Source organism: Lolium rigidum, chromosome 6, assembly GCF_022539505.1.
Source record: "Lolium rigidum isolate FL_2022 chromosome 6, APGP_CSIRO_Lrig_0.1, whole genome shotgun sequence".
Classification (NCBI taxonomy): domain Eukaryota; kingdom Viridiplantae; phylum Streptophyta; class Magnoliopsida; order Poales; family Poaceae; genus Lolium; species Lolium rigidum.
In genome coordinates this window covers 197,359,887-197,374,777 of record NC_061513.1, presented here as the reverse complement: position 1 = coordinate 197,374,777, position 14,891 = coordinate 197,359,887, and the positions used below count along the sequence as shown (strand labels likewise).

Genomic DNA, 14,891 nt, shown 5'->3' with positions numbered 1-14,891 from the left:
ACCCAGGGGTAGGAAGTATTTATCCTATATATATATATATATATATATATATATATATATATAGCAGAACTATTCTCGAACCCCCCTTAAGAAGGGTTCTAGAATAGCTATTCTCGAACCCTTTTCCCGCACAGCTTCTATCCCGAAAACTACCCATCTGAACGCCCGGTCGGGTCATCGCCCACGCGAAACCACCTCGGGCCCGAACCGCCACCACCCTGGCCCAAACGCCCCCCACGCACTTACCTTATCCCGCACGCCGCCACCAGGTCGTCGTCACCCGCGTCGCCGGTAGGCCACCGTGCCGCCTCCCCCACCTCCTTTTCGCCGCCGGAGGTCCCAAATCCTGCCTCACCTTCTTCCCCGGCGGATGCCTGCATCGACCTGCTCCACCCCGCACGGCGCCCCATGCCCTGCATCCGGCCGAGTGTCTCCTGGACCCGCCGCCGCGCGCCTCCTAGATCCCCGCCGCCGCGCGCCTCCCGTACCCCGCCGACGCGCGCCTCCCGTACCCCGCCGACGCGCGCCTCCTGTACCCCTCTGCCACGCGCCTCCTGTACCCGTCCACCGCGCGCCTCCTAGACCCCGCCGCCGGGCGCCTCCTAGATCCCGCCGCCGGGCGCCTCCTGGAGCAGCGGCGAAGACTTCCGTGAGGACCGGCGCAGACGGTGAGCGTCGCTACAAACTCCCTCGAGCACCAGGTTCGTGCAGTACATGGAAAACAGAGGTTAATTCTTGTTCAAATCTGGTGCATTAAATTGCTTGATGAATTTACTTTAGAAGCTACCTTTGTATCTTGAATCATTTAGCCGAGGCATGGGATAGTGATTGTTGCTCCTCCACTTGAAAATCAACTATACATTAGTAAAAGAAATCAGCACAGTGAGAAGTTCGCTTCTATTTTGTGGGCATTTGGATTCATCTGTATGTAGAAAGTCAATTGTGAACACTAATTGCGTGGCCTACTTGCTTGTGTTTTTCGCAGCACCGAGCAGTTCACTTTGTTAATTGTGAGTACTTCGATTAGGCCAAATAGGGAGTTCACATGTGTATCTTAGTTGTTCATTTCAGTTTGTAAACCCCCGGAACTTCAATATGAACGCGTCAATAGTTCACTTTGTCTCGCTGAAAGATCATCTTAATGTCAGGCACAATTCATATCTGAGTTAATTTATGTCATGCATACAATGGTGTTTCCTACTTTCCTTTTTTCAGTTTCATAGATAGCTAACTCTTATTGATGAATTGATTTGTTAATAACAAATTGCGTAAACATTACGAGAGATGAAATGGATTTAAAACTGATTCATTATGAGATGAAATATTGATGGACGAAATATGTGTGTAATTGACCATCATGTGGTCATCCTTATATGCTTTGCATTGCCAGATTGACTAGGATTAGCATGGATATGGAGAAAGACCTAAGCGTGCAATAATATTTTGAGAGTTCAGTATATATTTATGCTCAGTTGTCCTAGGTATTTGTTGTTCAATGTTACTAGGTGCTATTTCTGAATCGAAGTTCAGATTGAATTGTGTGGTAGTTCCCTTTCATATTGTTAGTCGCCAAGTACATTTTGTTAGACACGGATGTTTGTTTACTTTCATGGGGAAATTCAGGGATAACAGTTTTCGGTTTTTAGTTGAAAAGCATAAAAAATAAGAATATGTTCCAACAAAAAATGATATAAATGTGTGATGGCTGCGAGGTTCAATTCCGTTATCTGGATTTTACAGATTTTTCGTGTTGTAAGTTTTTCCGATGAAGTTCACAATTTACTTGTGTCGGTCATGAGTCCGTGAAAGCCTTTAGAAGTTCAATTTTCTGTTCACTGTTTTTAATGGGAAATTTTGAATTAAGCCTGAGAAAAATATGGCACATGTATGTGCTGATGCGTGTCTGACTATAAAAAGAGGTAGAAGTTCAGTTTGTTTATAAAGAAAGTTTATTGTAGAAGTTCACTACGTCTTGTGGCGATTTCTTTCTACTCGTGAAGACTTCGCCGGAAGTTCACCGTCGGCCCCATCTAGAAAATTAGCATCTCCATATGTACACATAAAATCAATTCACGTGCGGTTTATTTGCTGTTTGCTATTGAGAAGTTCATTAATATTTTTTTGGAAAGTTCACTCCTCCGGTTAGCTATTTGTATGGGTAATTGATATGTGTGTTGCACTATTTATTGTCAACGATATAGATGTAGGAAACTATAAGTTTGGATTTAATTGTGGAACAGTGCAACGGGGGAGAACAATATCTGGCAAATTATGTTCCAACTCTTTTTAATTTATTCATTACATAATTGGGGGAGTCCAGTGCACAGCCCTTGGGAAGTCCACACCAGGTGACCACCAAATGGTAGAGATAATATACTCGGAAAAAATGCAATTCACAATTTGTTGATCCACTGTTATATAGGTGCACATGGCTAGAAATTCACTTCATCTATGGGTGAAGTAAGCCTATTTTTTCTTGGGAGTTCGCTCCATCAACTATTTTGTGAACTGCAACGCTGATGCCTCGTATGTGAACTGTAGTATACATAGTTTATTTAGGCAAATTACTGCGTTTGGCACTGGGAGCACACTTTTTATTCTAGGTAGTTTATTTGTTCGGGCAGACAAAAGAAGTTCGGATTGTTTACATGGCAAGTTCACTTTATATATTTTTTGGGAGATTTGATTCACTTGTGTATGTATGTTTCTGATCTGACATTAGATAAGAAATATGTAATAGGCAAGCAGTTACATGCCATTCTTCTGGCGCTATTTGTCTTTTTTATACATAGGCAGGGGTGATTGAAGAAACCATTCAGCTTTAAAAATACAGGAAGTTCATCTCGAATTCACCAAAAGGTTCACCTTCTCTTTGTCACGCAATTCACTATGTCAATTATTTTTGCCTGCAAGTTCACATCATTTTCCTTTCGAGGTTCACTTTATCTCAATGTGAAAATTCGGTTTTATTTTGTGTGAAAGTTCATTATTCCTATTAACTTAGAAAAGCTAAACAATAGGAAGTCCACTTATTAAGCGACATATGATTATTTACCCAAGTCCACTATAAAAAAACTTTTGAGTTTGATGTGTAAAACAATTAAAGTTCACTTTTCGTTTTGTAGAGTTTGATGTGTTAAACCAAAGTAGGAGTTCACTATATTCAGTTTCTGAAGTTCCTTTTAGTTCTGAACTTTTATCTTATGTCGTCAGTTAACTGGTATAGAGTGTTTCGAGTTCTGTACCGAGTCTTACATTTTGTTTCCAGTTAGTGGCATGTTTAGGAACTTGGTTGTGTTGTCCGCAAGACAAGTACTAGTAGTATTATGATCTTATGTGTGGGGATATTGGATGCTAGTACTGTAGGTAGTTGATTTGCATGCACGGAATCAAAATTGGAAACTTCACATTCTCTATTACATACAGTACACTTCTTCGGTATTGGTCGTGCAGATTCGTTTGACAGGATGCAAAGAAGTACTTTTACACAGTACACTTCACTTTTCTCTTGAGATTCACTCCGTTTACTTTTATAAAAAGGAAGTCCACCTATTAAGGTAGAGTGGTTCGCTTAAAAGATAAATGATATTCCAATTCTAAAGGGAATACCACGAAAACAGATCTTGTTTTCTCCGGTTCTCTATTGGTCTTTCAAATTAGCCACACAGTTTGATGTATATTCCACTTTTTTAGTTTCATGTATATTTCATTTTTGTTGGACAGCTTCACTTTGCACATAAGTGGAAGCTCATGTACATCGTGAATGTCCATTTCATTCATCTATGAAACAAACTAAATGGTCATAGTGAGTTCATTTGGTGTAAAAAGGGAAGTTCACTCTGCAAATAAAATGAATTTCATTTGAACAAAATGCATGTTACTTGAAATGGAGGCGCTCGTAGCAATCTTGTTTTGCTATATAAAAGCATTATCTACTATTTCTTTTGCTCTTGACCATCTATCATTGTTTACTAGTATCCTTATGCTGCCTTTTTTCCGTATAGCGAGAGGAACACTACTTGATCGAGCCTCCTATGCTATATCTAAGACGTGGAATGATGCTTGTATCCAAGGACATAAACATGGTGCCAGCCTCGCCCTTCTTCCGGCTTCACGATCGGTCAAGAAGTTTGATTTGTCTATGCTTGAAGTTTGCTTCTTTTTTCGCGGTAGTCCGCCTCATCAATTATTTTACTCGCAAGCTCACATCGTACTTGTGTGGAAGTCCACCTTTTGTCTATATGAAAAGTTCAGTTTTATAGAACACTTGTCGTTACTCTATCGCTTCTCTATCCATGTGTATAATTTTTCACTCCTCTTATCTTGCTGTACTACCAGTACTTACGTTTTTATTTCTTTCTTCTATCTTGTGAGAAACATTTGATAAACTAATCATGTAGCCAGGTTGGAGGTACAAGGAAACATGAGCTGGTGGTGTTCCCCTTTATTTTGAATTACGGTTTTCTCTTGATCTAGATTCAGCCTGTTTGCATGTGCAAGTTAGTGTGATTATGGTTTCTGTTTGCTCTGAAGTTTCCTGGCCACATATGGCAGTTTAAAGATAAGTATTGTGGGTGATGCTCCTGATCTAGATGTGTAGACCATTGTTAATATATTCATGAAGTTCGGACTGATTAATTTTTGACAACCGCGATAACACATTTGTTTTGCAGGGAGTTCAGATTTTATATGTTGGCAAGTTCATGTCATTCAAGTCGAAGTTTACATGTTCTATCACAAGAGCTCTTTATATTTCCAGGGGTTCGGGAGCACCAGGCTATTCTGTGTTTTGTTGTCCGGCTGGTAGAATTCGTGAGAAGTTCAGATATAGGAACCCAATCTCCAAAAAGGTAATTGAGACCTAGGTCAGCTTGTTCCACTCGATGATTGCCTAGTTATCTTCTGAAATTCACTATTTTATCGGGTAAAAGTTCACTTCGCCTATGAGGGGAAGTTCACCTATTTTTAATTATGCCATCATGGTCTTCTGCATATTATCAATTGTGTATTGCAAAAGAATTAGCTTTCAGAGATGCAACTTATATATGCCTTCATAGTTCACAAAATAAAGTTCCGGTGGTACACTTATGTATTGAGGGCAGGTCAAAAGTCTGAACGATGTGTCGGTACTTGCTGATTGATCTTGCTTGTTGTTTAGCCCTTAATTATCCAACACTTCAGGATGAAAAACTGAACTACACTTTCTTGATTGATGTGCCAAGTACTTGAATTTCTAGTTAGGACGTTCACTTCGTACACATGTGAAGTTCACTTTTATCCAACGAAAATAGTAATACTTTTATTCTTAATTATCAGGACTGTACTTCGTTTGTCGTAGAAGTTAGTTTTCTATTGTTCGTGTAGTTCAGTTTTTGCTTCTCCGAAAGTACTACAGCTTCTTTTAGTTTATTTTAGTTCTGAACTTTTATCTTATGTTGTCAGTTAACTCTATAGAGTGTTTCAGTTCCGTACCAAGTCTTACATTTTGTTTTCAGTTAGTGGCATGTTTAGGAACTAGGTTGTGTTGTCTGCCAAGACAGTACTAGTAGTATTATGATCTTACGTGTGGGGATGTTGGATGCTAGTACAGTAGGTAGTTGATTTGCATGCTCTACAGGTTGCGAGTTATATATCCTCTGCAGCGCGTCGTCTGGTTAACCACCAGAGCAACCCAGTACACCTCAACCACCTCCACTTAAGCATATAGCATATAGAATGTAATTTCGCCATGCTTTGACACACTGCATTTCGGTCTGTGCATGCGTTGAATTGCCTGATTCACATTTAACATAGTATAAACTTTCTGCTTTCCCCACCCCCGAGTACACTTGCAAGTTGCAAGAGTGGTATTTTATTGACTGCCCATAAATCAACAATCCCAATCCCATTCCCATAATTCCCATTTGTTTAGCTCTCGTGCTTTGGGGTCATATTGCTTGCTATCTGTAAGCAACAAATCAATTAGGCAACACCATGCATGCAGGGTCTGATTAATTTTACTTATTGTGTGCTTGCTGGGTATTATCATGTTTTTCTCTATACAAAACATAGAAGTCCATTTAATCATGTCTGATAAGTTCAATATATCAGGCAAGTTCAATTCGTCTGCATAAGAATTTAAAACTTCTTGGAAGTTAACTTTTCTTTTCGGGGGAATCCACTGCGTCACTGGGAGGAGTCCGCTTCTGGCTAGTATGAAAAATAGTAGTTCACATTATTATGAGATGCCTCCGACTAGTATGAAAAATGGTAATTTACATTATTATCAGGGCCAGTTCACTTCCTATATTTGGGGAGTTCGTTTAGTCTGTCTGACTATTACAGTTTAAAGCACACAGGCGGCACTTTGCGACATACATCAGCGGCTGGAGGAGGACCTACCTCTCCGTCGTATAGCCTTATATTGGTACCGAGACCAGGTAGTTGAACTATCTCAACCTGAATTTAGACGATAGCAATGTGTAGTTCAATCTGTGTCAGCCATGAAGTTCAGATAGCAATGAATGTGATAGATGTTTTTACTTGCCTAAATACTACTAGATGGATGGATTATTCATGAATACTTCTCTAAATACTATTGTGCAGAATCTGGCGTTGTCGCTTGCTTGAGATAAGGTTGCGCGGGTCAACTAGCAAGGCGAGCGGACGAGCTGAAGCAAGGCAGCGAGCAGCGGCCATCAATTTCCGGACGTCAATCCAGCGGCAGGTGGAGCAGCTGTTGCCATACGTGCTAATCAGTGATGCTCCTTTTTTTTGAATGAAGCAGATCCTCTCACCGTCTCACAGGAGTAGCTTTCAAATTGATGCTCCTTTTTTCACGGGAGTAGCTTTCAACTTGTATGTTGGTGCTTCTAAACTGCTCCAGCTTGGCTACTTTTTTTTTGTAGTTTTGTGCCTTTACCAGCTACGTTTGTACTGTTGCAGCCAAAAAATGATTTTTGTGCAGTGCACAAAACAGATTAAATATTAGAATATGTAAAGTAAAGTACTGGCAATTTGAATGTGCTTGATGTTCAATGGGAAACTTACTTTTTGTGGGCATTCACTTTGGCAATGGTGCGAAGTTCACTTTGCACCATCTGGATGTTCAGTTCAAAATATGTCAGAAAATTCACCTCGCACAAGCCTGAAATTTATCTCTTCTAGGACTTCAGTTTGACCACAACGGAATTTCATTTTTCACTATGCAGAAGTTTACCTTAAAATCACTGGAAGTTTGTGCAAACCTGCAGGAAATTTACCATTTTGTGGGATGTAATTTTGACCACGATGGAAAGTTCACTTTGTACTATGCGGAAGTTCACCTCCAACATATCGGGAAGTTCACTTTTTTTCCGCGACCGGAAGTTCACTAACAGCTATCGCGAAGTTCACTTTCATATTCGAGCTGCTCACGCACTCCGTCTTTTCCTGGGCGGAAATCATACGGATAGAAATCGTTCGTACGACCATCAATTACAAAAATCGATCAAATCCACATACAATTAACACTAATATAACTCTAGTAATACCCCAACACACCATAATACCACACCTAATCAATCTAGATGAGCCAATTCGAAATGTTCTAGTGTCGGCGTTATCTTCGGCTTTGCGTATTTCTAAAATTAAACTTAAATCTTTTAGAATTTGAAAAAACATTAAACATGAAAAAGATGCGCCTAATCAATATCTTTTCAAATCAATATCATTTGGAACATTCCAACGTGGTCCGGAAATAAACCCCCAAAAAGTACGAAAAACCGAGAAATTCAAAACGCTGAATCAAGTATTTTCAAATCTGCTCTTAAACTGTAAAGAATTTGGAAAAGTGATCTTCATGAAAAAGATGCGCCTAGTCATCAGCTTTCCAACGGCATATCATACACATCAATCAAATAAACGGTTTGAAAATTAGACCCCCAAAACTGCACGGAAATTGAGAAATCCGTGAAAACGTTGTTTCGTATATTTAAAATTATTTCTAAACAGTAGAGAATTTGGGAAAACGATGAACACGAAAAAGTTTCAAAATTTCCGTGCGAATCCAACGGTATATTATACGCATCAATCCGATAAGCGGTTTGAAAATCATCATGAAAATACTGTCCGCACGAACATACAATTCTGGTATTCCGTCGAGAAGTTCACTAGGAAACACCCGGAACCGGTTCACTAGGAAACACCCGGAACCTATATATATATATATATATAGGTCTGCTATTCTCGAACCGGTTCGAGAATAACTATTCTCGAACCCTTTCTGAACTTCCAGGTGTTTTCCTAGTGAACTTCTCGACAGAATACTGCAATTGCATGTTCGTGCGGACAGTATTTTCATGATGATTTTCAAACCGCTTATCGGATTGATGCGTATAATATACCGTTGGATTCGTACGGAAATTTCGCAACTTTTTCATGTTCATTGTTTTCCCAAATTCTGTATTGTTTAAAAGTAATTTTAAATATACAAAACAACGTTTTCGCGGATTTCTCTATTTTCGTGCAGTTTTGGGGTTCTAGTTTTCAAACAGTTTATCGGATTGATGCGTATGATATACCATTGGAAAGCTATTGACTAGGCGCACCTTTTCATGTACAACATGTTTCCAAATTCTCTTTGGTTTAAGAGCAGATTTGAAAATACGCGATTCCGCTTTTTTAACTTCTCGGTTTTTCATACTGTTTTTTGGGTCTTATTTCCGAACCACTTGTCGGAATGTTTCAAATAATATTGCGTTGGAAAGATATTGACTAGGCGCACCTTTTTCATGTTGAAGGTTTTTTCATATTCTAAACGATTTAAATTTAATTTTCGAAATACGCAAAAACGAAGATAGCGCCGACACAAGAACATTTTGAAATTGGCTCATCTAGATTGATTACGTGTGTCATTGCAGGGTGTTAGAGTATTAATAGAGTTATATTAGTACTAATTGTATGTAGCACCGGTCAATTTGCGGAATAAGAGGTCATACGAACGATTTCTATACGTACGATTTCCGCCCAAAAAAAATAGAGTACATGGAGTTCTTGATTATGGAAGTGAACCTCCGGATATCTGTTAGTGAACTTCCGATCGTGGTATAGAAGTTACATAGATGCTCAAAATGAACTTCCGACATGTTCAAAGTGAACTTTCGTGCTCGGAACAAAGTGAAGTTTGACAAAAGCAAATTTCCGGCATGTTCATGGTGAACTTCCTCCGCTTACAAAGGTAAGATTGACAAAAATAAATTTCCAGCTTGTTTAAAGTGAACTATGGCTTGGTAGAAAATGAATTTCCACTTTTTCAGAGAAGTGTACAACGCATAAATATATTAACTTCCACTTTGGTAGAATTGTACAACCAAAAAAAAACTACAGGCGGAGTGAATTTCCTCTTGGAGACGAAGTGAACATATACAAGATAAAAATGTAAACAACTGTAGTTTCTGAACTTGAGATGCTACCAGATATTCAATGACTACAGATTACAATTCAGAATAACTCTGCCGAGGCATGTCTCTAAACTTCACACATGCTGGTCTCTTTCTGAACTCCACGACTCTATTTGTCTGAACTTCACGACCAACTGTGTGCCACAGAGTAGGTGTCGTGCACCTTTATAAGCTAGAGTGGAGAAATCACAGCAAGCCATTAACCTATTTTTATCCCTGCAATTTGCAATACATCGCCCCAAAACAAGCTAAGACAAGTATTAATTGCAGAACTAAGAATCGACGGTTCAGAGGACATGCATGTGAATTAGCGGCTAAACATCGGCGTACTGTAGTTTTACTCCCCGGCGGCACGCACAGGACTGTCAGGGTATGCGCGTGTGGACTTCCCGGCTACGCACAACGGACTGCCGAGGGAGGCACAATGAACTCTTGTGGTGCTCTACTTGCAGTTAGAGCTGTAGAACAATATCACATTGGAATCTGTAACAAGAATTACTTCTAATTAGCAATTGCTAGCACTGAAAAATAGTAAAAATGATAGATAAGAGACACGCGGCAATAATAAAAATGGCCATTCATCAGTTCTCAAAATACCACATGCATGGCTATATTATTTGTTTACAAAGAGGGATCAATACCAGACTTGAAAATAGAATAGGAACAGATGGTACTGCACTGCAAACTCCCCAAAATCACGCAGCAGACAGCCGAAGAGGCACAGTTAACATACCTGAAGATAGAACTTCACATGCTCGCTGCGGAGAGCGGCGTGAACTACCACAGCGGGGCATGTGAACTCCTGTGGCGGCGCTTGTCCCGTGTCGGCTGTGGCTATGCGGGAGAACCGGAGTTCATGGTGGCGCTGCCATGAGTACACGCATGAACTAGCAGCAGTTATTTTGCATAAAAAATGGTTGTCTATAGGTAATGAACTATACTAAAGGAACAAACTCGATAAGTTAGGATATTGGCATAGCTACTGAACCATCTAATGTTATTTATGCACCTGTAAAATGCATATCTTTCAGCTACCAAAAAAAGGTTGATAAATGCTACAGAAAATTAGCTAAGGCATCATCCGTTTCCTGATATTTCGAACTTCCTTTTTTTTTGTCAGGAATCATAACAAGTCAACTGCCACTCTACTTGACAAAAAATCATCCAGAATCAGCGTTTACTGTCTTTCATAAATTGGAGGTTGCAACATAAAAATACTTCACACTTCATATGTTTCAAATGGTGAATAAATCTAAATGAAATTCGGTTATATATATATTGTCTAGCATAATAATAGTTTGTAAGAGCGAGCTATTTTGCACAGATTATCACCGCTTCCAGAATAAATGAGATTTCCATTTTCATCAACAAATGCTACTGTGTTGACCTCGGACTGAAATATAAAATAATTCAGAGTGGAAGCAAGCAAGGATTCTATTATACTGAATTATTTTTACAATTTCTGAAACAAACTTCAGTTTTTATGCCTAGCGAACTTCATTTTATTTGCAAAGTGAACTTCACTTTTAGACCTAATGAACTCACGTGATCCTTAAGTTTGTTTCATAGATGAATAAAATGAAATTTCTCAATCTATATATAATGCACTTTCATCTATGAAACAAATAATGACTTTAGTTTGTTTCATGGATGAATAAAATGAACTTTTACACCTAATGAACTCACTGTGATCCTACGTTACTCTGAGACGGCGACGCCATCACGAGCATGCATCCTCTTGCAGTTCAGAACCCATCCCCATACAGGTTCAGATGTGAACTGCACAAGTGTCAGATGTGAACTGTATCACAATCACTAGATAGAGATGGCATCCTGGTCATGGTAAACCTACCAATAATTAATAAGCATAGAACAACTTTTTCAACAATGTTAGACTGTAAGTCATTATGCTTTTAAAAAGTGCCAATAAAATCCAACTTACTATGAAGAACTAGATAGTCAAATAACCAAGGCAATACGTGAAATAGGAAAACTGAACTTCTGAAGATATATGAATCTAACTCCACACAAAATAGAAGCGAACATATTAGACGAACTACTGAAAGAAAACATTAACATATCTGAATATTGTAGCTGTGTTGCATCAATCATAAAGATAAATATTATCATTCACTATATTAAAACAAATAAGTGTAACTATAATATTCGAATTGTTTACTTGCATATATGCAGTAAGATTAGATAATCAAATGTCTCAAAAGGGACATGCCATGGACATGTGTTCCAAATATGGAGATTGAATCTAGAGTTAACATCCGCTATAGTTGCATGCAAGTATGCCTGCATATAATTGAAAATAAAGTAACTAACTATCATCAAAAAAACAAAAGGTAATGATAAGGAAAAAAAAACACAAGGAATCTACTCCGAATCATCCAGTGAACTCGCACAAATGTAAAACAAGCAGTATTGATTCTTTGGAAAATGATACAGAAAACAAAGGCAGCTTCTAAGTAATAGTCTTAGAAGCTGAGATATTAAATGATAAAATACATCATCCTAGTTCTTATACAAAAGAAAAATGTCAAGTAATTTATGGACCAGAATTTTTAACAAGAGTGAACTTCTCTGCTATTCTAAAGCCAACTTTTTGTAAATTAGGAGTGTCAACTGTCAACATAGACAGGTATATTTCGGTGGAAAATTACTCCAGAAATATAGTTCTCCTAATAAGCATACAAGCATTTTTTTTATGAAGTGAACTTCGGCTTTTCAGTAAACAAACCTCTATAGCTTGACAAGTGGACTTTATTTTTCACATTAAATCAGACTTCTCTTGCAAGTCAAATTGAATTGTTTCGACCAAAATATGTATACTAAAAAGATAAACTTCCTTTCACGTAGACACATGTGCACTTCCAGGAAATTACAATGCGAACTTGCCGATAAAATGGACAAGGCTAAATCCCAGAGAAAAAAGAGGTGAACTTCAAGCATGATTGTAAAACAAACATCAACAAATTCATGAACTTCACATTCATGTCTATCTGAGCGTCACATTTATCCATTTGTGAACTTCAAAATTCAGTTAACAAAAAATTTCAAATCGGAAAGACCAATTTACCTAGCAGGAATATCTAAACTGAAGTAGCAGGGAGATGTGAAATTTACCAATTAGGAGATGTGAACTCCACATATTAGAAGAAGTGAACTTACCAATAGAGCTCGTTGGAGGAGTCGCAAGAGAGGTTTCACAAATGTAGTCTCATGATCTTGGCCAAATAGGGAGTTCACACTATTATCAGGAAAGTACAAAACGCGATGGTATGAATGGTAGAATGTAACATAAATTAACTAAGAAAGGAACTTCTCTGTGTACATGTAGTGAACTTACCTTAATGCTTACTTGCTTCCATGGCATGGCACATTGGTTGCATCCGAAAGGACAAGACTTTGAATCTAAATTAATAAATATTCAAAAGAGTGTTATGGTCATGACCTTGAACTGAATTTCAGAACAAACATTGGACATAACTTCAGAAGAATACAAAACTAAACCTCTGGAAAACACATGGTCATGACCTTGAACTGGATTTCAGAAGAAACACTAAATAGAACTTCGTCAGAATACAAAACTGAACCTCTGGAAAGCAGTACTCTTGTTTCTACATAGCAAACTCAGCAGCTTACTGAGTAAAGGTTTTACTAGCTATAAGCAGACTGGAGTTCTAACTTTTAATACAGAGAACCACGAAAGTATGAAGAGTGAACTACCATTTTCCCTGTTTTCACATGATCCGAAGCTGCCATTTTGTCGAACCTAATATGAACTTCAAAAGAGTCAAGAACTGAACCATAGAAAGGCACTAATATGAACTTCAAAAGATGTGTGACATACGGGGCCATGGCATGGTAGGTTGACAAAGGCATCAGCACCCAGGAGACGCCTTTCCGTTGCTTCCTCTTTGTCACTCAAACCATTGCCTCAAGGAAATGCTCCAGCTCAGGCTCCTCTAGACACGCCGGCTTTTAAAAATTCCAAACTTTTAAAATATCTCCATGCTTATTAATAAAAGTTAGCAGCTACCAACCAACCAGCAAATCAATATAATGTTTTCAAGTTTAAATAATAACTCCTACAGTTCACAGTGAACTTCTGTTCCCTGCTTTATTACAGCGAGGTTTTTTGGGGCGGACGAATTTAACTTCCTGATAAGAATTAATGAACTTACCGCACAGGGAAAAGTGAACTTTCAATGCTAATGTAAATCCTCGCTCTCAGAAATGACGTAGCCATCAGAGGTTCTAAAGGAGTACACGGGCAGCAAACCGACTGGCAGAAAATGGTTTGACAAATAAAATAGCACTTCAAGTTCAGACTAGATTTTTACATAAGAGAATTTTGGAACTGCTGTTTCATCTATTCCAATTACATAATTATTAAGCTTGTATCAGATCACTTAGGCATTATAACAAACACCTATAAGTCGTTGACACAAAGGATAAAGAATGCTTCGGATAAGTGCACGCTTGTGAAGCTTTCGAACTACTAGTTGTCACGCACGATATATTATTTCTTTCAAGCCTAACAAAATCAAGTGCACACTTGCGAAACTTTTTAGGTTTCAGCTAATTTTGAGATCAGTAATGCTCAATTTGTTGCAGAAAAAATGTAAACTTGTTCTACATTTTTTCTCTGATATTAATTTGTATAGAGGGCTCTGGCAACATATAGATCTTTCTTAGTGTTAAGAATGAGTATGCCAACATAAGAATAGGGAACTAGTACAGAATCATGAATGCAAGTGCATAGTTTACTAGATAATTGTCTTAAGTTTAGCATTGAAATCCCCATGAAGTATTACCAGATCATCATTCCCTATGAAAGAAATGAACTTTTTCATACACGCCAAGAGAACTTTTTTAACAAGGTGTCTACTCCTATAATAGCATATCCTCAAAGTAGATCGGAACTATTGCAATGTTCTGAATAAGGAGCAAGGAAGAAGTTCAGATAAGGGCACCGACCTCTACCCGGGCATCCCCTGTTGGTGCATTACTCGTGAGACGAGAGCACTAGTGCATGACACCGTGAACTTCCGAAAAGGACAACACAAACTCATAGCATGAGTAGAACTGGACTTCGGATTTAAAAGTTTCTGAACTTCTAAAATAAATCCATTCTTATCAATAAAAGTCAGCAGCTACCAACCAACCAGCAAATCAATTAGAACAAGAAAATACATAGCATTAAGTCTCCATCGATGCATTTCAAGGAGTTGACAAAACCTCGCCGAGAAGAAAATTGTAAAAATCTCCAGCGGTTCACAAATTCACAAACTGCTTCTAGGCAATTTTTACAAAGATTTTTAGTAAAGCAAAGACAGGCGGAGAAAATAGAAATTATAGATCAAAGAAAGAGGTAAAAATCAATTTCCAGCTAATATGTTGCACCTCCGGTGGGTTTTCACCTTGTAATTGACGAACTGAACTTCGTGACAATATAAGGTG

At 38.4% G+C, this 14,891-nt stretch overlaps 1 long non-coding RNA gene across 9 annotated transcripts; it reads right to left on the bottom strand.

The window, feature by feature from the left end:
- Positions 1–9,280: 9,280 nt before the first annotated feature.
- On the bottom strand, positions 9,281–13,890 carry LOC124659930. Of its 9 annotated transcripts, none has more exons than XR_006989753.1 (5): positions 12,775–13,173; positions 12,597–12,675; positions 11,106–11,720; positions 10,153–10,284; positions 9,281–9,902 (listed from the first exon to the last, which is right to left on the bottom strand). It is a non-coding gene; the product is annotated as an uncharacterized LOC124659930 (long non-coding RNA). The 9 variants fall into 9 exon arrangements; XR_006989755.1 differs by having other exon boundaries at positions 10,153–11,252; positions 11,362–11,720; XR_006989749.1 differs by adding an exon at positions 13,279–13,890 and having other exon boundaries at positions 9,341–9,902; positions 10,153–11,198; positions 12,775–12,839.
- Positions 13,891–14,891: the final 1,001 nt, after the last annotated feature.